The 21,895-nt window shown below is 48.3% G+C and overlaps 1 protein-coding gene across 4 annotated transcripts in view; it reads left to right on the top strand.

Moving 5' to 3' along the window:
- The window catches only part of DDX59 (DEAD-box helicase 59), an 86,522-nt gene that overhangs the window by 43,420 nt on the left and 21,207 nt on the right, over nucleotides 1–21,895 (top strand). Inside the window, exon 1 of one of the 4 annotated variants that reach the window (XM_034778829.1) lies at nucleotides 19,119–19,248. The exons of 1 other annotated variant lie outside the window; for it this stretch is intronic. The gene's annotated coding sequence lies outside the window, so the exon portion shown is untranslated. Of the gene's footprint in view, nucleotides 1–19,118; nucleotides 19,249–21,895 lie in introns of those variants that run through there. 2 more of the 4 variants (XM_034778828.1, XM_034778825.1) reach the window with 2 other exon arrangements.

The following is a 21,895-nucleotide window of genomic DNA, read 5'->3' as shown; positions in this document are numbered from 1 at the left end:
GAAATGTGCAGACCACTGTGGATGGCTTCAATGTGCTGGGGTTTCCTAACTGCAGCGGGGCAATAGATGGAATGCATATCCCCATCTTGGCCCCGGCAGACCGTGGCGGCCAGTACATAAACCGCAAGGGGTACTTTTCCATGGTGCTGCAAGCCCTGGTGGATCACAAGGGACGTTTCACCGACATCAAGGTGGGATGGCCGGGAAAGGTACATGATGCTCGCATCTTCAGGAACACTGGTCTGTTTGAACAGCTGCAGGAAGGGACTTACTTCCCAGACCAGAAAATTACTGTTGGGGATGTTGAAATGCCTATAGCTATCCTCGGGGACCCAGCCTACCCCTTAATGCCATGGCTCATGAAGCCGTACACAAGCACCCTGGACAGTAGTAAGGAGCAGTTCAACTATAGGCTGAGCAAGTGCAGAATGGTGGTAGAATGTGCTTTTGGACATTTGAAAGGGCACTGGCAGTTTACTGACTCGGTTAGATCTCAGCACAACCAATATTTCAATTGTAATTGCTGTTTGTTGTGTGCTCCACAATATCTGTGAGAGTAAGGGGGAGACTTTTATGGCTGGGTGGGAGGTTGTGGCAACTCACCTGGCTGCCAATTTTGCACAGCTAGACAACAGGGCAATTAGAAGAGCGCAGCAGGGTGCACTGCGCATCAGAGAAGCTTTGAAAGCCAGTTTCATGACTGGCCAGGGTACGGTGTGACAGTTGTGTTTGTTTCTCTTGAAGTTACCCGCATCCTATATATATGAAAAGAAATAAAGTCAAACTTGTTTAAAAACTGTTCTTTATTATTTGATGCACCATGCATTGAGAGAAGTTAGAAGGTAGACTCGGGGGGTGGGTTAGGGGGGTGGAGGAGGGAAGGACAAGTCCAGAAACCAAATCAAAAGTTCGCATATGCCAGCTTTCTGGTGCTTGGGCGATCCTCTGGGGTTGAGTGTGTGGGTCCCCGTAGCCTCCCCCCTCGTGTTCTTGGGCGTCTGGGTGAGGAGGCTATGGAACTTGGGGAGAAGGGAGTTTGATTATACAGGGGCTGCAGTGGAAGTCTGTGGTCTTGCTGCCTTTCCCGCATTAGATCTGCCATACAGTGGAGCATGTCAGTTTGCTCCCCCATGAGCTTGACCATAGCATCCTGCCTGCTCTCAATGCGCGCCTCTCTCCTCTCTTCGTGTTCCTGTAATGCTTTATGGGACTCCGCAATTGTTTGCCTCCATGCATTCAGCTGGGCCCTATCAGTGCGGGAGGACTGCATGAGCTCGGCGAACATGTCGTCCCGAATTAGTTTTTTCCGCTTTCTAATCTGGACCAGCCTCGGGGACGGAGTAGATAGGGGCTGCGTTGAAACATTTGCACCTGCGGGAGGAGAAAAAGGGAGAATAGTATTTTAAAAAATACATTGCAGAGAACAAAGGGGGCACTTTGGTATGAGTAAGACATCACACACGGCCGGGCAACAGAATTCATCTTGCAGGCAGCCCCTAGGGGCACATGGGGTTCTGTTTCTTCTACATTCATTTCAATGCTTTCAAACTGCTGGGTCCCCTTTCCCACAGCAAGCAATGCCTGGTGGGTTTGCCATATAAAAGGAGGGCCTGCAAGCTCTCTGGGATGATCACTGCACACAACCACCATCACCCCTCTGCCCCCCACCATGTGGCTCCGATCAGGCTCAGAGCAGGGATGAGCTGAGCCATTTACTCTAAATGCAAACAACCCAGATTCCCCACTTGCCGCTTGTGCACTGTCCTCTCCTCCTCCTCCTCTTCATCCTCCAGTGTCTCTTCCTCCTCGCTCTGTGCAACTCCCCCCTTGCAGGTGTCCACAGACAGTGGTGGGGTAGTGGTGGCATCACCCCCCATAATTGCATGCAGCTCACGGTAAAAGGGGAATGTATGGGGCTGTGACCCAGAGCGCCCGTTTGCCTCCATGGCTTTTTGGTATGCTTGTCTGAGCTCCTTGATTTTTTGTACGACACTGCTCTGTGTCCCTGGAGTAGCTTCTTTCCGTCATGGCCCTGGAGACTTTAGCGTAGGTATATGCGTTCCTTTTTTGGAACGTAGTTCTGCCATAACAGACTTGTCTCCCCACCATGGGATGAAATCCAGTACCTCCCGTTCAGACCATGCTGGAGCTCGTCTGCGAATCCAGGACTGCGTGATCTCCTGTGATGGTGGACTCTGCATGGTCGCCTGTGATGATGGACTGTGCTGATGGTCACCTGTGCTGCTGGTGACCAAACAGGAAATGAAATTCAGAAGTTCCCGGGGCTTTTCCTGCCCACCTGGCTAGTACATTGGAGTTGAGAGTGTTGCCCAGCATGGTCACAAGGGAGCAGCCTGGGATAGCTCCCGGAGGGCAATAACATCGAATTGCATCCACAATACCTTTAACCCGGGATTGCGATCTCAATTTAAGCGCTACTCCACTTGCCGAGGTGGAGTACAGAAATCGGATTAAAGAGCCCTTTAAATCGAAAAAAAAAAATGTTTCGTCATGTGGACGGAATCATTTTTTTTCCGAAATAACTCAGCTAATTCCGAAATAACTGGCTAGTGTAGACCAGGCCTTAGCTAACTCAAATTCAATTGTAAAACAATATATTCTGTTTTTTTTTATGTGCTCTTTCATTTTTGTTGACATACCTTTTGTTTTAGTAACTTCTCTGAAATGGCAAATAGTACGAAAATGAAGCAGATGTTGTATTTGTTAAATTCAGTGTTGACTTATTGAACAATAAAGAATAATTTCCTTAGCAACATTATACCATAATAGACAGGATAGGCTATCACACTCATTCCACAGATTAGACAAGAACAACTTTACATCCTACATTATATTTCTTGATTTTTTTTAATCAAATAAAGAAAACAAAGGGAGGGGAATTGGGATATGTGAAATATGGGAAACAGCTTTTGAGATAACCGGGAAACCTTACCAATGTCCCACTCTATTCCCCACTTTCAGGTAAAAAGGTCATATTTAATTCAAAAGACTGTCCATTCACTTTATCAAGTCTTTAAACCAACTTCACAACCAGCCAGTGTTTGAATTAATTCGTTTTCAAGAGGTAGAATGCTGGGCTAACGCCCCTGCAGGATGTCTAAGAGCATTGTTCCCTAGGCACATTTTGGATAATCTGATGCATTCTAAAGGCACAAAACTTGCTGTTAAAAAATCTGTTTAGGAGCCTGAGATAAAAGTAATTCCTGGCAGATTTGGTTTGGCAGCATCAAGAAATGGGGAGGAGGAGAATTAAATCCACCAGAACTAACTATCCATTTTTCTCCCATATATTTTAACATCCTGACACAATTGATTTTCCTAAGCATCATAGACTATGCCTACATTACAGACCTTATAGTGGCACCGCTGTACCGCTGCAGCTGCACTTCTGTAAGGTCTCCTGTGTAGCTACTCTATGCCGACAGGAGACAGCTCTCCCACCGGCATAATTAAACCACCCCCAATGAGTGGTGGTAGCTATGTTGGCGGGAGAGGTTGGACAATACCTGCTTTGGTATTTCAAGAGGGCCAAATCTGCTTTTGGGCTGAGTCCAAACCCTCCCAAATCTCAGTGCTCTCTAGGGAAATATGGTTCTTTCTCTCTGTGACTAAATCAATTAAAGGGACAGAAAATGTTCCCTTATCAGCACAACAAATCATACTCACATTCATCTCTCTTTTGTGCTAAGTTTTTAACTGATGGACATGTATTGTCTGCACTGCTCCCCTCCCATGGGGCTTCAGTACATTGTAAGTGACCTCATTCACTCTTTTTATCACTCCAAAAAGTTCCTCCCAATTGTCTTGCATCTTGTTTTTCTTTACTGGAATCAACACTAGCACCAAGTCACCTGTATCAAAAGATCTTTCTCCAGCATGCCTGTCCTATCATGTTTTCTGAGATTTCGGACCCTTTTAAAGGTTCTGATGCATTAAGTCCATCATTGCCTTTACATCCGCTTTAAAATGAGTGACATGTTCCCTGACAGACTGGTTCTTCGGTACTACCCTCTGTGGCAAACCCAGGACAAACAGCTACAAAAGGGCGGGGGAGGTAGTAATCAGTCCCAGGGGGTTAAAAAGGCCTCTCCCAAGCCACTGAGGAGAGAGAACCATGGGGAAATAAGATTCAGCTGGGCAAGGGGTTACCAGGGAACTAATTAGGTTCAGCTGACTCCAACTGCTTGGGACCTTTTTAAACCCTCCCCGGCGTGGAAGGGAGGGGGGAGAGAGAGCGAGAGAAGCAGGGAAGCTGCCAGTAAGCTAGGAGCAGCAAGACTCTGAACCCTTCCTGCAAGGAAGGCCGCACTCTGTCCCCAGAAGGGAAGATAAACAAGCACAAGGGACTGACTGAGGGAAGGAATAGCCAGACCCTGTGCTACCTATAAGGATTTGCTTTGCCCAAGCCTGTGTCTCCAAGGCTAAAAAGGACTGAGCCTGCCGAGGAGAAGGTACTCTGCCACACGTGATGTCAGGAGTGGGATGTAGTGAGGCTCTGTGGCAAGCCATCTCAGGGCAAGGTAAATCACACACACAAAAAATGGAGGACGTAGTGAAGACGTTGATTCAGGCCACTGTAGCCCAACAAGAGGCTACCAGAGTACAGATGGCGGCCCAGCAAGAGTCAGTATGTGTCCAACAGGAGACAAACCAATTGCTGATGAACCAGGCGGCCCAAGATCGAGCCACCCTGAATGAAGTAGTGAACCAGTTGAAAGCCCTTGACCACGCTGACGCACGGGCTCCAGGGGACCAGGTCGCTACGCGCAAGCAGCTATTTACAGAAGATGACAACGGATGACAATATAGAGGCGTATCTCTTTGCATTCGAGAAGACAGCACTGCGGGAGGCCTGGCCCCAAGACCAGTGGGCAGGCATCCTGGCTCCATTTCTGTGTGGGGAGGCTCAGAAGGCCTATTTCGATATGACCACAGAACCAGCTATGGATTACCCCCAGCTGAAGGTGGAAATCCTGGCGAGGTCAGGGGTGACGCCGGCCATAAAGGCCCATTACTTCCACGAGTGGAAGTACCGAGACGACAAAGCGCCGAGGTCCCAGCTATTTGACTTGATCCACCTCGCCTGGAAGTGGCTCCGCCCTGAGACCCATGGGCCGGAGAAGGTAGTGGAAATCCTGGTGTTGGACAGGTATATGAGGGGGTTGCCGCCGGGTGTACAAGGGTGGGTCCGCCAAAATGATCCCTCCTCGTATGATGAACTAGTTGCCCTCGTAGAGAGACACTTAGCAGCCCAAGAACTTTCTCGGACCACCGGGGAAGGAAGGCATCAGAATCAGAGACCAGTCTCTGTACCGAGGCCCCGGTTTGCCCTAGCGCCAGGCCGGACAATGGAGGGGAGGAAGGAGGCGGAAGAGCAGCCAGCGGTCCTGGAGAGACTTGAGGACTGGGGGAGAGAGACTCGAGAGATAAAGCCCAGCAGCCTGAAAAATAGGGGGCTGCCTCAAGCGGGGTACCGATGTTATGCCTGTGGCGAATTGGGGCATATCGCTGCCCAATGCCCGAATCTAGAGAGCCTATGCAATGCGAACTGGGAGATATAGGGGGACCATGTGATCTAATAAGTCTAGTCGGGGTTGCCATGGTCCCTTAAAGATACACTAGGCCAGTTAAGATGAATGGTATAAAGACCACAGCCTTAGTAGACTTGGGAAGTGCAATCACGTTAGTTTCGGGGAAGCTGGTCGAGCAGGACCAACTATCCCGGGCCAAACGCTCGGGAATATCCTGTGTGCATGGGGATGTCAACTGTTATCCAACCATCCCCGTAAAAATAGAAGTTCTCGGAAATCCCAGTAGGTTGACGGTGCGAGTAGTTCCAAAACTCCCCTACCCTGTCCTTATCAGACGAGACTTCCCGGAATTTGATAGCCTACTCCCTGGGGAGGAGGTAGAAGAAAATAATGACCCTGGGACCCGGGGTGTGGCCCAGATGGTTAACCCTCCCCCGGCCTTCCAGGAATGTAGCCAGGATTTGTTCTCCCTGCCGGGGAAGTCCAGGAAGACTAGGAGGGAACGGAGGGCGGATAAAAGGAGAGGGATGAGGGTCGTGACCCAGTGCCAGAAGTCTACGCTTGTAGGGGAAAGAAGGGGCTTGACTGACAGTGGGACTGGGTCGGCGATCAACAACCCTATCGCCGGACCTGGTTCCCCAGGGGCTTTCCCCGAGGGGGAGATGGAGGTAGACCTCCCCCCGAGTTTGGAAAAATGGGGACTGCATGCGGGAATTTTGGTCAGGATCAGGCCAATGATCCCATATACCACAATATTCTCAAAGAAGTAGTCGAGGTAAATGGGGTCCCCATGGAAGGGAGAGTTAAGGGCCCGGGGCCATATTATATGATTAAGAACGACCTGCTATACAGAGAAGTCCGGGTCCAAGAGCAAGTCATACAACAACTCTTGGTCCCACGGAAGCATCAAAGAGCCGTAATGGATCTGGCCCACAGCCATCTGTTCAGGGGCCATGTAGGGGTAGATAAGACCCTGGATCAAATTCTACAGAGATTTTTTGGCCTGGCATTTATGCAGCGGTCCGGCGATATTGCACGTCCTGTCCGGAATGCCAGATACATGGGCCCTGACCATACTTAAGGGCCCCTCTGGTACCTCTGCCAATTATCAAGGTCCCATTTGAGCATATTGCTATGGACATAGTAGGGCCATTGGAAAAGTCAGCCCGGGGCCATCAATACATTCTGGTAGTACTAGATTATGCCACCCGATACCGTACCCCTACGGAATACCACGTCTAAGACCATAGCCAAAGAATTAGTCCAGATTTTTTCCAGAGTAGGAATACCTAAGGAGATCCTGATGGACCAAGGGACCCCCTTTGTGTCTAAGCTGATGAAGGACCTATGTACAATGCTCCACATACGGACCCTTAGAACATCGGTCTACCATCCCCAGACCAATGGCCTGGTCGAACGCTTTAATAGGACATTGAAGAACCTGTTACGGAAAGTGATTAGTCGTGACGGGAAAGACTGGGACGCCCTGCTGCCTTACTTGATGTTTGCCGTACGGGAGGTTCCTCAGGCTTCCACTGGATTCTCCCCCTTCGAGCTGTTATATGGTCGCCATCCCAGGGGCATACTGGACCTGGCTAAAGAAGACTGGGAAGAACAGCCGAACCCTGGGAGAAACGTTGTTGAACATGTGCTGCAGATGAAAGACAGAAGAGCCCAAGTCGCCCCCCTTGTGCACGAACACATGGAGAAGGCCCAAGGGGCACAACGGACAAACTACAATCGCCAGACAATGACCTGGAAGTTCCAGGTGGGGGACTGGGTGATGGTGCTCATACCCACGGCTCAGAGCAAGCTCCTGGCCAGGTGGCAGGGGCCGTACGAGGTAATAGAAGCGGTAGGAGAAGTTGACTATAAGGTCTGACAGCCGGGTCGCCGGAAGCTGGAGCAGATCTACCATATAAATCTGCTGAAACCTTGGCAGGATAGAGAAGCTCCGGTGGTTGCGCTGGGGGCGCCATTCCCTAAAAGCAACCAGCCCGACCTGGTGGGGATATCCCCGGAGTTGACTCTGGAACAATGATCAGAAGTGATCAGCCTGATCAAACGCAACCAGGATGTGTTCTCCGAAAAGCCAGGCAGGACTATGGAGATTCACCATCACATCCTCACGGCGCCTGGAATGAAGGTGAACGTTAAGCCATACCGCATCCCAGAGGCCAAGAGAGAAGAGATTAGGACAGAGGTCAGGAAAATGCTGGCCTTAGAAGTCATTGAAGAATCTCATAGCCAATGGTCCAGTCCCGTGGTTTTAGTGCCTAAGCCGGATGGCAGTATGAGGTTCTGCAATGACTTCTGCAAGCTCAATGAGGTGTCCCAATTTGATGCCTATCCTATACTCAGGATAGATGAGCTGATTGACAGATTGGGAAAGGCACGGTTTATGTCTACCCTTGACCTTACCAAGGACTATGGGCAGATCCCCCTGGCCAAGGCCGACAAGGAGAAGACAGCCTTTGCAACTCCAGAAGGACTATATCAGTACAGTGTTCTCCCCTTTGGGTTGCATGGGGCCCCGCTACTTTCCAACGGCTAATGGACAAACTGTTGCGACCCCATGGAAAGTACACGGCAGCCTATCTCGATGACGTCATCCTATATAGCCCCGACTGGGAGACGCACGTGGAGAAGGTGGAGGCGGTCCTGGACACCCTGAGGAAGGCAGGGCTGACTGCCAATCCCGCCAAATGTTCGATCGGGTTAGCTGAGGCCAAGTACCTTGGGTATATGGGGGGAGGGGCATGGTGAAGCCCCAGCTCAACAAGTTAGAAGCTATAGAGAAGTGGCCCCGACCACTCCGGAAGAAACAGGTCAGAGCATTCCTGGGACTAGTGGGGTACTATAGGCGGTTTATTCCCCGCTTCGCCACCAGGGCATGCCCATTAACAGACCTAACAAAAGCTCGGGGCCCTGACATAGTAAAATTGTCTGCTGCAGCCAAAGGCGCTTTTGCGGATCTGAGGACGGCCCTCTGCACAGACCCCGTACTAGTAGCCCCAGACTGGGGGAAGGAGTATATCCTACAAACAGACGCCTCTGAAGTAGGGCTGGAAGCTGTGCTTTCCCAAATGGTTGGAGATGATGAACACCCCGTCCTCTTCCTCAGTAGGAAGCTCCTACCTAGGGAATGGAAATACGCCATGGTGGAGAAGGAATGCCTGGCTGTGAAATGGGCCATAGAAAGCCTCCGCTACTATCTACTTGGACGGAGGTTTACCCTTGTCACGGACCATGCCCCTTTGCAGTGGATGCACCAAAACAAGGACAAAAACGCAAGAGTAACAAGATGGTTCCTGTCGCTTCAAACCTTCCACTTCACAGTACGACATAGGTCTAGAACCCAACATGGCAATGCGGATGGCCTGTCGAGAGTGCACTGCTTTCCGATCCAAGTAGCCCAACCCCGTAGTGTTGAGCGGGGGGAGGGATATGTGGTAAATCCAGGACAAACAGCTACAAAAGAGGGGTAGTAATCAGTCCCAGGGGGTTAAAAAGGCCTCTCTCAAGCCACTGAGGAGAGAGAATCATGGGGAAATAAGGTTCAGCTGGGCAAGGGGTTACCAGGGAACTAATTAGGTTCAGCTGGCTCCAACTGCTTAGGACCTTTGTAAACCCTCCCTGGCGTGGAAGGGAGGGGGGAGAGAGAGCGAGAGAAGCAGGGAAGCTGCCAGTAAGCTAGGAGCAGCAAGGCTCTGAACCCTTCCTGCAAGGAAGGCCGCACTCTGTCCCCAAAAGGGAAGATAAACAAGCACAAGGGACTGACTGAGGGAAGGAATAGCCAGACCCTGCGCTACCTACAAGGATTTGCTTTGCCCAAGCCTGTGTCTCCAAGGCTAAAAAGGACTGAGCCTGCAGAGGAGAAGAAGGTACTCTGCCACACCTCCCATGAGTCTCAAATTAAATCTAGGGGTTCCTTTACCTGTCTCCTGTAAAGGAGGTCAAAGAGGGCAAACCCCATAGACTCTTGGAGTATGCTCATGTAAGAAAATAACAAATAAAGGAGTAACACATCCAAATCATGGTCTTGACAAGTAACATACATTCTCAACATAGATTTCAGTGTTCTAGTGAATTTTTCTACCAGCCCCTTGGTCTCAGTCTCTGGATGATAAGGGGTGGCTTTTATATGCCACATTCCACACAACTCCCATAACTTTTTGGAAAATACAGACATTAAAGCTGCTCTGACAGGATTTTCCTGGGAAAACCTACCCTGCTAAAAAATGGTAATTAGGGCAGTAGCCATGGTTTCAGCTTCTATGTTAGATAGAGCTGTAACTTCAGGGTAGCTGGTGGCAGTATATATTTCTTTCCATTTCTGGAAGGTCTGGTTAGGAGTCCCACAATATCTACAGAAACTCTGGCAAACACCTCCTTAATGATGGGCAAAGGCCACAAAGGTGCCTTGGAGGGTCCCTTTAATCTTTTACACTTTTGAGATAAAACACAGTAATCTTTCACCATCTCAGACATGTGAGGCCAACAGAAATTCTGTATGAGCCTATCACATGTTCTTGCCACACCTAACTGTCCAGCAAAAGGACAGTCATGAGATACCTGCAGCACCTCTGTCCTGTACTTAACAGGCACAAGCACCTGTTTGCAGATATCACCAGGGTGCCTCTTTTTTGCTATAGGATTCTCCCTGTTCAACAAACCTCCTTTTAGAAAAAAATCTACCCTTTTCTTCCCCAGCTGGGGCTTTCTGAGCTGCATCCCTCTCCTTGTCCAGAGAAGGATTAGCCTGGTTTGCCTCAATAAATTGCTTTTGAGTGTCACTTAAGAGCAGATTCTGGCAAAATGACGGAATCCCAAATCCCTCCTCTGGGAACAAACTGTTACTTTCATCTGACAAAGGACTGACTGATGGAATTTTCTTTTGCTACCTTCACAGCCCTCCCTGCTGTCCACAGACAAGCCAAGTGAGGCTGATCCATACTCTTTCTGGCTGCAAATTATATTAACCTGCTCAGACATGGCTAATATATCATTTCCAATTAAAACATCAATGGGAAGTAGATTTCTGATACTCGCAGCAGCTGCTTTAAAATTCTTGCATTCTACATAGACCTTGGCCAAAGGTACAGTTACAGAGAATTCGGCCAAAACTAATATATTTAACCTTTTGCTAGGAAGTCTGTCTTCCTTCCTTACCAAACTTTTCCTGACCAAAGTGACTTGGGATGCAGTGTCCCTCCAGCCTTTACAATCTATGCCATTTACCTTAGCATTTTTAATTAATTCTTCACTGCGCTCCCAGGACTTAGGACGTAGTCCTAATAGTTCACTAGGATATTGTTTTGCTCCACCGCTGCCTCTGAAGCAATGGTAGAGGCATTCACTGGAGAAGATGGGAGTGTGGATCATAAGGTTACTTTGAGCCTTTCACAATTTGGTTTTATATGGCTAGGAGCCCCACAATTATAGCAGATTAATTGCTTTCCCTTTTGATATGAGGTTTTAAACCCAGGGCTCCCCTGGGTTATTTTTTTTTAATCACAGTTGGGGTTAGGTTTATTTCCAATCCCCTCTTCCTACTTAACTTAGGTGACATGGGGATTTTCCTTCCCCTGGGATCTGTGCTCCCTGAAGGCCCTTGAGTCTATATATTCATTAGCAAATCTGCAGTTTCTAAAACCGTGGGTAGTATTCTGTCTTTACCTCATCTGTAACTACCTATAACAATTGCTCCTGGGCCAACAGATCAAATAGTTTTCTATAATCACCTTCAGCCCCCTCCCCATTACCTATTTTATGTACTTATTCAACATGAGTGATATTGTCAAACATTTTGAGATTTCTATACATCAATTGATAGATCTCAGGGATAATCTTCAATCTTTTTCAATACATTTTTTTTTTAATTTCTCATGCACCTTAGCATCACCCTCCTCCATATCATTAAAAACTTGTCTCATTTTCCCAGCTAATCTGGTTAAGAGGACAGGCATCTGTTTATTCTCTGGAATATTGTGCATCCCACATGGCCTCTCAAAGGTAGACAGGTACTCTTCTATATAATCTTTATAAATTGGTCAGACTTTTTCCCTCACCATTTTGTTGTAGCAGATGTACTCACTGGATGGGGAAGCTCCTTTTGTTGCTCCACTGTTTTGAGCTGCATTGTTTGAGCTTCTGTCAGCCTCCTGTGTGCCTACTCCTCAGCTTCTGCATTGGCCTTTGCTGCATTGCGTGTGTTTTTGGTGGGCTTTTTCCTTAACTTCTTTGTTAGTCTTGACTGTGTCCTGGGCTGCTTTGGTCTTCCTGATCTGCAATTCACCATCAGTCTCTAGTGGTAGCATTCTTCCTTGGCTCTCAGGTACTGCAATCAGGCCAATTCCACTGAAGTGGTCACCTCGGTTGGATCTTGGTCAGAATGGTTCTCACCCTCTGGATCAGACTCCATCTCATCTTTTTTCCTTTGCACCTGATCACAATTTGTGATTTAGGCATTCATCCACCCATCTTCCTCCAATTTATGAATCACCTGGGGCTTAGGTGGGAGATAAGCACCCAGATGTCTAGAGGGAGGCTGCAGTGAGCATGCCCCAGGATATAAAACTTAGGGGCTAAGGGATCTTCTACAGTTGAAGGTAAGGTGCTGAGTGAGTGTAGGCACCTACAGGGTAGGTGGAAGCCAAGTGGAGTTTCGTGGATTGCAGTGGTGCTGCGTACGGTGACTTAGGCACTGAACTCTGGAGTTTGGACGCCTAAGTTGCTTTGTGGATGGCACCCAAGCTGCCTAACACTGACAGGTAATGAGAGGTAATTGGAGATAATACATTTTTTCTTAATATATAGACTATCAAAACTTAGTCAGTCACCACATGAATCCCTTTATCTGTATGTTTTCTCCTTTCTCCTGCCCATTGTCTGTATTAGACTATGTGCTTTCTGGGAAGAGATCATGCCTTCTCCTGTGTTGGTACAGTGCCTAGCATATTGTGGTCACTAGTGAAAACAAATTATAAAATAGTAATAGGGCAAAAAAAGTGTTTTTTCCCTCCCTCCTAATGCTTTCATGTTCATCCTAAGTGTAAATGTGATCTATCTCCAGTTCTGTGTGAATACTGCTATGCTTCATTTTACCCTACAAATTCTAGTTAGAAATTATATAGTTAATTAGCTCTGGTATAGACACAGAGGAAACAATTAGGCATATGTGTTTATGGTTTCTCATCTTCCTTCTATTCTTGGCTGTATTAACCTCTTCAGGCAGTAAAAAAGTTTTCACCTCAGGAAAGATTAACAATTTATGACTTCATAATCAAATCTAACATTCTAATATTGAACAATTTAAAACAGGTTTCTAGACAGTTAAGCATGCTATGAGAGCTAGTGGTATTTTACAGTTCCTTTTCGGATTAGTAAAATAATCCCCCAGATTGCTCCCTGAATACTCAGTTTCTTTTAGTCTCTAACTAGATTGAATAATTATATCTCTAGCAAAGCTTATTAAAATGTTTAGATTTCAAATATTTCTGTGACCTGCTTTTATCTCTTGATGCAGTAGATCACTGTGATGGAAAAGTATGAGCTCATCTACTAATTCATTAAACACTGAAGAAAAGAAAGCTGCTAAGTGGATATATAGTTGTAGGCAGGATTTCTGATGGAGGAATCTCAGTGTGTGCTATTATGTTGCATTTATAACTAACAAATAATAATCAAAAATGTCAAATCTAATCAAAGGACACTCATATTACAAATGCATTAGTGTTCTCCTGGACCAGCATACAATACAGAGTCAAAAACTGAAAGGCATGCAACCAAAAATGAATCATTGCATAATATGAGAAGAATAGAAATACCACTGATTACAGTATTCTATGGAAAGAATAATTTACTTTGCAGCTCAGAACAGCAAGATCATGCTGTGTGACAACAAAAACATGTAATTTCTTTATCCTGTAGACCAATGGTCACCAACCAGTAGATCGCGATCTCCAGCCGCTAATCTGGTGATGCAGTGGGGCTAAACAGGCTCCCTGCCTGGCCTGGCAATGCGCCGCTCCCGGAAGAGGCCAGCACACCTCGAGGCCCCTGGAGGTGGAGGGGCAGGGGTCTCCGTGCACTGCTCCTGCCTGCAAGCACTGCCCCTGTAGCTCCCATTGGCCTGGAACAGGAAACTGTGGCCAATGGGAGCTGCAGAAGTGCTGCCTGCAGAGAAGGGCAGCCTGCGGAGCCACATGCCCCCCCTCACCCCAGGGCCGCAGGGGCATGATGGCTGCTTCCAGGAGTGGCGTGGGGCCAGGACAGGCAGGGAGCCTCCCTTAGCCCTGCTGCACTGCCGACCGGGAGCTGCCTGACGGAAGTGCCACCCGGCAGGAGCCTGCACCCCAGCGCTGAGCCCCCTCCCATAGCCAGCACTCAGTACCCCCTCCTATGCCCCAAACCCCCGGCCCCAGCCCTGAGCCTCCTCTGAGAGATTGCACCCTGTACCCCCTCTTACACCCCAAACCCCCTGCTCCTGCCCTGAACCCCCTTCTGGAACCAGTACACTATATCCCCTCCTGCACCCCAACACTCTGCCCCAGTCCAGAGCCCCCTCCTGCACCCAAACTCCCTCCCAGAGCTTGCACCCCCAACCCCTCCTGCAGCCCCACCCCCTGCCCCAGGCTCAGCCCAGAGCCCTCTTCCACACTCTGAACCCCTCAGCCCTAGCCCAGAGCCTGCATCCCCTTTCATACCCTAACCCCCTGCCCCAGCCTGGTGAAAGTGAGTGAGGAAGAGCGAGCGACAGAGAGGGGAAGGGGATGATGTGAGTGGGGCAGGGCCTCAAGAGTGGGGCGGGGTAGATCCTAGGTTGCACTTAAATTCAAAAAGTGATCTTGTGCTTAAAAAGGTTGGAGACCACTGCTATAGACAGTATTATTCAAGTTTCGGAGTTTGAACCTAAAACATCGTTAATGTCCAAAGATTCAACAACACATTAGAGAATGCTGCTGCTGTTATATTGGATTTGTTCAAAGCTCAGTTTTCTGTAAAACAGAGTTATCAAACTCAGGCCTATGAGATTATGATATTTGGCAATGTTCATGTTAGGTGCAGTAGTACATATTTTACTCTAGAGTAGGAGCCATTATAATTGTTATCATGCCCTTCCTTTCCCTTGAGTGTTGATTACTGTTTTGACACAGATACAGTGATCAAAGATCACCCATTTGTCTCCCATTAGGATCTACAAGCATGATTCTCAGTCCTAATGAATTTGACAGATGCACAACTTTTCTATTTCAGTGCCCCAAACTCTGTCTGTGTTCTGGAAATGTGCATTCCTCAGCATTACAGGACAACTGTAGAGATCCTAGAATTCTGAAAAGTGAAATATTTGAAAATCCTATGAAACAGTAAACATTTTAAGTAAATCCTGTAAGAAACAAGAAACTTGAATTTTGTTCATGAAGCATAATTTTGGACTCTAAATAGTTTGAATAAAAAAATATACTGAGCCATTACATTTTCAAGTCTGAAGTTCTGCCAAGATATTCAATTACAGAATATTTTTGTGGTCTTCCATACCATCATATGCACAGTTTGAGTGGATTGTCCTACTTTTACAGTCATAAGGTTCTTAGCTATGAACATTATCTATTGTAGTACATATGATTTCTAGTCTACATTTAATTTTTCAGTCATTTTATTATGTTCATTATACAGTAGTATTTGGTATCTTTGAAAATATGTTTAAACAAAAAAACACGGGTGTGTTGCGTCCAAATAAGTGAAATCTGAGCTAAGGGCATGTGCATCAGTTAAAAAACATAATACATACACATCATGGTTATCCCACGTTGTTACATTTTGTATTCCAAGTCTTAGTCATCTTAAAGTTAAAGTTGTTATGGCTATATAACACACAAATTCAACAATTCTTGTATTAATGAGTTCATCCTGGATATACTGTAGGCAGCATATTCCCTCATTCTTCCCTCCAAGTATAACAATCAACAAAATAGCCTTCTGAATATGCAGGTCACTGGTCATTTCAGCATGATCTCCCAGCTGCCAAGAGTTGCTGGATCACCAGAAAATTAGTAGAAATAGGAAATGGCCAGCATCTCCAATTACTTTGGTGAATTTCTGAGGTTAGCAGCAATAGGTACCAGGAACTGCTGTCCAGTGAAACTGATTGTAGACAGGGCCGGGATTAACCTTTTGTGGGCCCGGCGCCAAACATATGTGTGGGCCTCCATGGTGGGAATGGAGCATGGTGCAGGGTGGGGGGGGTTGGTCCCGGGAGTGTGGGGCCGGCCAGGGGCATGGCATGGCAGGGGCGGCCCCGCTCTGCCCAGCCCAGTGCGAGGGCACTATTTACAAACCAGCACACTGTGCCTCCTCCCCCCACAACTGGCCGAGACTGGCCAGGCTTTTAAATCAGTCCCAGGCGGTTCAGCTCCAGGGAGACAGGTGGGCCCCACAGGTGGTGGGAAGCAGAGACTACCTGGAGCCAGAGGTGCACTGGGGTCCGGCCAGGAGGCAGAGAGAAGCCGGCTGGTGGGGCCGGGGGGGGGAGAGGTGTATTGAATGTGGCAACAATGGTAGCATAGTAGCCTTGCCTGTTGCAATAAAGATATACACCTCTACCCCGATATAATGCGACCTGATATAACACGAATTCGGATATAACGCGGTAAAGCAGTGCTCCGGGGGGGCGGGGCTGCGCACTCCGGCGGATCAAAGCAATTTCGATATAATGCAGTTTTACCTATAACGCAGTAAGATTTTTTGGCTCCCGAGGACAGCGTTATATCGGGGTAGAGGTGTATATCTTGTGACAAAGTTCCTCCTCTACCTTGGTGGGTCCTGCGCTTATTGGCGGATTTGCTCGCTTCACAGATTCACCCTGTGGGTCAGGAAACAGTCCAGGCCTTCCCCTCTGGTAGAAACTATAGTCCAAGTCAGTTCCTCCTGTGTTTGATCAGGAGTTGAGAGGTATGGGGGGAACCCGGGCCCTCCCTCTACTCCAGGTTCCAGCCCAGGGCCCTGTGGACTGCAGCTGTTTAGAGTGCCTCCTGGTACAGTTGCACAACACCTACAACTCCCTGGGCTACTTTCCCATGGCCTCCTCCCAACACCTTCTTTGTCCTCACCACCAGACCTTCCTCCTGATGTCTGATAACGCTCGTACTTCTCAGTCCTCCAGTAGTACGCCTACTCACTCTCAGCTTCTTGCACACCTCTTGCTCCCAGTTCCTCTCTCTCTCTCTCTCTCTCTCTCTCTCTCTCACTCACTCTCCTCTGGCTCCCTAGCTCCCCCTGGCTTGACTGGAGTGAGCCCTTTTATAGCATCAGAGGGGCCTTAATTTGAGTCAGGTGCTTAATTGCCTCACCTGACTCTTAGCAGGTTAATTGGAGTCAGGTGGTCTATTAGCCTGGCGCAGCCCCTGCTCTGGTCACTCAGGGAACAGAAAACTACTTATCCAGTGGCCAGTATACTCTGCTGTTCCCAACTGGTCTGGGTCTATCACAATCTGTATATGCAAATTTCTGTAGAAAATGGGGAAGCGGTTGTAGCAGATCTTAACCCGTTTTTTCTTAACTCGTGTATGTTTCTGATTTGTTTCTTCTAATATTATATCCTCTTGGATTAAAATGAAACTCCCAAATTTGAGGGAGAATTTTTATGAATGGATACTAAGAGAATTTAATCATCTCCAATTTTGCAGTGCTCTGTTAACATATAAAGCTGGAATACTGTATAACAGGCTTAGGCAGTTCCTGACCCCTTTAACAGAATGTCACTGCACCAGGCTGTTCTAGCATGGAATCAAAACTTGGCTACTGCATCTTCGGGCTCATCTACACTGGGGGGGGAATCGCTCTAAGATATGCAACTTCAGCTACGCTATTCGCGTAGCTGAAGTTGAAGTATCTAAGATCGAATTACCTGGGGTCCACATGGCGCGGGATCGACAGCCGCGGCTCCCCCGTCGACTGTGCTACCGCCGCTTGCTCTGGTGGAGTTCCGGAGTCGATGGTGAGCGCGCTCGGGGATCGATATAGCGCGTCTTATCGATCCCGGATAAATCGATTGCTACCCGCCTCAGGACCACAAGGATCTGCTAGATCCAATTAATGAAAGAGGAAAAGCTTTTCTTGGGAGAATTTATATTCTGAAACTCTAATATAATTAAACATGCATGGATTGGACTACTGCATTCAGTGCACTGCAGAAAAGGGTGCAGAATTGCTGCAACTAGATTGCAAGAAATGGTACAGAGGTTTTGATATTAATTCATAAGAACAGCCATTCTGGGTCAGACCAATAGTCCATTTAGCCCAGTATGCTGTCTTCCAGTAGTGGCCAATGCCAGGTGCTTCAGAGGGAATGAATAGAACAGGCAATCATTGAGTGATCCATCTCCTGTCATCCACTCACAGTTTCTGGTAATCAGAGACTAGGGATTCTCCGTGGCAAATAGCCACTGATGGACCAATGGTCCATGAACTTATCTAATTGTTTCTTAAACCCCGTTATAGGTTTGGCCTTCATAGACTGACTGTGTTGTGTGAAGTACTTCTCTTTGTTTTAAACCTGATACCTATTAATTTAATTGGGTGCTCCTGGTTCTTGTTATGTGAAGGGGTAAATAACACTTCCTTATTCACTTTTTCCACACCATTCACAATTTTATAGACCTCTCTCATATCTCCTCTTAGTCATCTCTTTTCCAAGCTGAAAACTGATAGAAAATACCATATTGTGTATATACTTTGTGTCACTTAGGTACACACTCATTATATTTATCCAGTGAGAAACTCACTTGGGAGCATACAGCTACCTGGTTAGCCAGACACCATTATTTCCCCATTCCATTCTTTTCCCCTCACCCAAGGCATGCGTTTCTTACTGAGGAGTGCATGCACATGCCATGTGTGAAATCTTAGTCACATTTAAACTATTCCAGAGCAAAAAAAAAAAAAAAGGCACCCACCCACTCTTCTTTTGCAAGCCTGCAAAACAATAATTCCGCATCAGGGAAATGTTGTAGAAAAGATGGAGACCAAGGAGAAAGTTCAGGCACAAGATGCTTTTCTTCAGAAAGTTAGGGACGGCGAAGAAGGGCTGAGCCTGCGGGAGCTGCCTCCTCCGCTGTAACTACTGCTCTGCTGCACAGCCGCCACCTGCCCGTCCACTCTCTTTTCCCCTCCTGCCTCGTGTGCTGCAATTGAGCCCGCTGTCTGTTTAATCGCCTTGCTTTGGGGGGGAGCGGGGGTGACCTCGGCGTTGGGCGTCGCCGTGTCCCGTTCCCTAAGCGCTCTGCTTTTTGACATTTGATTCTTGCATTTCCCGTCGGGGGCAGAAACGCCCCCCGCGCATTGTCCCCTCTTGGCTTTGCTGCCTGTTCCACCCAGACTCGCCCCCCTTCGCCGCCACCCTCTGTCCTCAGGCCCTGTCAGGATGTCCCTCTTCTCCCCCCGTCCTATTCGATCTCGTCCCTCTCCATCCCCAGGCTCTCCTTTCCCGCCCACGTCAGCCCACTCCTCCCCCCGCGCCCCCGCCCTCTGTGATTCGCTGCTCCAGCGCGTGCACTCTGGTTCGCGTCGCCGCCCGCGCTGCCGGCCTAGCCTGGTTGCTCGCTGTCTCGGCACTCGATTTTCTCGCTGCTTGTGGTGTCGCCATTTTCTAAGGGAAGTTCGGGCCGGTGACAAGGCGCATGGCGGGGAGGTACCGGTAAGTTACGTTACCCAACAACTCCTCGCCCCGGGAGCGCGCTAGCTCCAAAGCAGCGGCGCCGGCGGGGCTGTGGGTCCTGTCTGCGGCGAGGCAGGCGGCGGGGAGCTGCGCAGCGCCGGGGGCTCCTTGTTGGGGGATGGGCGGGTGAGTGTCTGCACCGGGCTGCCCAAGCCCTGCAGTGCGGGGTCCCCCGGGCGGGGCCCGCATCCACCTTGCCGTGCAGAGCGGTATGGACGAGACCCTGCGCCGGTTGACCCCGGAGAGGCGGGGTGGTGGCGCGCACTCAAATCCTTCCTGTGTCTCCGGGGAGAACGTAGGGCTGGGCTGAGGCCTTGTCCACACTAGCCGGGGTTTGCCCCATGGCTACACGGCAAACGAGCGCTTCTGCCAGACTGGTTTCGCTCCCTGGCCAGAGTAGCTTTTCGGCAGGCGGCTTCTTTGCCATTGTCACGCCACCTGCACTAGGGCTTTTGCCAGTATAGAAATGTCGCAAAAAGAAAATCCCACCCCATAAGTGGTGTTATCTAGGTAGGCGAGTTACTAGTGTAGATCAAGCCCGAGCTTCTAAGGGTATGTCTATACTTGCCTCCGGGTTTGGTGGTAAGCAATCCATCTTCTGGGATCGATTCATCGCGTCTTGTCTAGACACGATAAATTGATCCCGGAAGTGCTCGCCCTCGACACCGATACCCCTGCTCCGTGAGGCTAGGTCTACACTACCCGCCTGAATCGGCGGGTAGAAATCGACCTCTCGGGGATCGATTTATCGCATCCTGTTGGGACGCGACAATCGATCCCCGAATCGGCGCTCTTACTCCACCAGCGGAGGTGGGAGTAAGCGCCGCCGACAGAAAGCCGCAGAAGTCGATTTTGCCACCGTCCTCACAGCGGGATAAATCGTCTGCGATACGTCGAATTCAGCTACGCTATTCACGTAGCTGAATTTGCGTATCTTAAATCGACTCCCCCCTGTAGTGTAGATGTACCCACAGAGGAGTATGCAGAGTCGACGGGGGAGCCTGCCTGCCGCGTGTGGACCCGCGGTAAGTACCTTGTAGTTCGAACTAAGATACTTCGACTTCAGCTATGTTATTCACGTAGCTGAAGTTGCGTATCTTAGTTTGAACTGGGGGGTTAGTGTGGACCAGCCCTAACTGCACTGCCCCACCATTTCTGTGTCCAGAATCGTGTCTCCATGGCAGACTGCTTCTGTTGGCATAGCTAGGCCAGGGGTGTGATCCCTGATTGACATAGGTATGCTGGTATAAGCTCCACGGTAGGTTCATTTTGGAGCGTGTGGGCTCTGGGATGGTTGGCAAAAGCTCAGTTTTGCAAGTTTAAGTTGTCTGTGATAGAAGCACTTTGTCATTATAGTTTAGGACCCTTCCAAATTCACTGTCCATTTTGGTCAATTTCACTGCCAGGGATTTTTAAAATTAGTCAATTTCATGTTTTCAGATATTTACATCTGAAATTTCAGTGTTGTAACTATAGGGGTCCTGACCTAAAAGGCTTCAGGATGGAATGGTTGCAAGGCTATTGTGTGTGTGGTGTCATGGGATTGGGCGGGTGTCATGGGGTTGCTCCCCTTACTTCTGCCCTGCTGTTGACAAGGGTGCTGCCTTCAGTGCTGGGCAGCCAGAGAGGAAGGCTGCTGGCCAGGCACCCAGCTCTAAAGCTAGTTCCTCCACCAGCAGCAGTGCAGAAGTGAGGGTCGCAGGGTACGGAGTGTGTGTATGGGTTTTCCTGGAAGTCTGCTGCCTAAGAGGGAGGCTGAGAGCTAGAGGTGCGGCCTCTGTGCGCTGGAAGGTGTATGTGACAGCTGGAGCTGTGGCCTCTCCACAGGGTGATGTGTGTGTGTGTGCGTGAGACAGCTGGAGCGGCAGCTGGGAGATGCACTTTGAGTGGGGAGCCCAGGCCTTAGAGGAGAATGGAGAGCTGAGGAAACTGAACTACAGGTCCCATGAGGCACCACAGCAAGAGATCCAAATCAAAATATTTGGATTTTTTTGTATATATGTTTTGTTGACAAAAAAGCGAAAGTTTCTACAGAAAGCAGACACTTCCTGAATAATGTCATTAGGTTGAAAATCCAACTTTAGACTGAAAAACAATTGTGACAGAAAAATGTTGACCAGTCCTATATGCCATTATTAACTACTGAAAATATCAATGCACTCCTTGGATAATATCGTAATGCTGTTCTAAAGGAATCTTACAGTTTACATTCTAGCTCACCAGAAGAATGTCATGTTATGTCTCTAATAAAATCCTGTATCACTCTGATCATCAATATTATTGTGAAATGTATGTACAGAAACTATGTAAGGAGTTATGTGTATATATACTGAAGTTCTTAATGTCTCTATCTATGAACTGGTCACCAGCAAAGGTGAAAAATGGATTTTCTGTCAGATAAACATTTCTTGTCTATCTGGCTGCTTAAAATGTACATTAAGTATTGTACAGTTCATAAGGAGTTGCCACTTACCAGTCAGAACCAATGCAAATGAAATATTATGGGAACTTCAAAGAAAGAAACCAACAGGATGGAAAAAAAAAGTGAGGGTGGGAGGAGGACGGCGATCCCTATCTTGAAGTGCACATCATGGTTTGCTCTATTTGGGGGACAAAGAAGACAGCC

This window comes from Trachemys scripta, chromosome 8 (assembly GCF_013100865.1).
Source record: "Trachemys scripta elegans isolate TJP31775 chromosome 8, CAS_Tse_1.0, whole genome shotgun sequence".
Classification (NCBI taxonomy): Eukaryota; Metazoa; Chordata; order Testudines; family Emydidae; genus Trachemys; species Trachemys scripta.
This window is presented reverse-complemented; position numbering and strand designations above follow the sequence as displayed.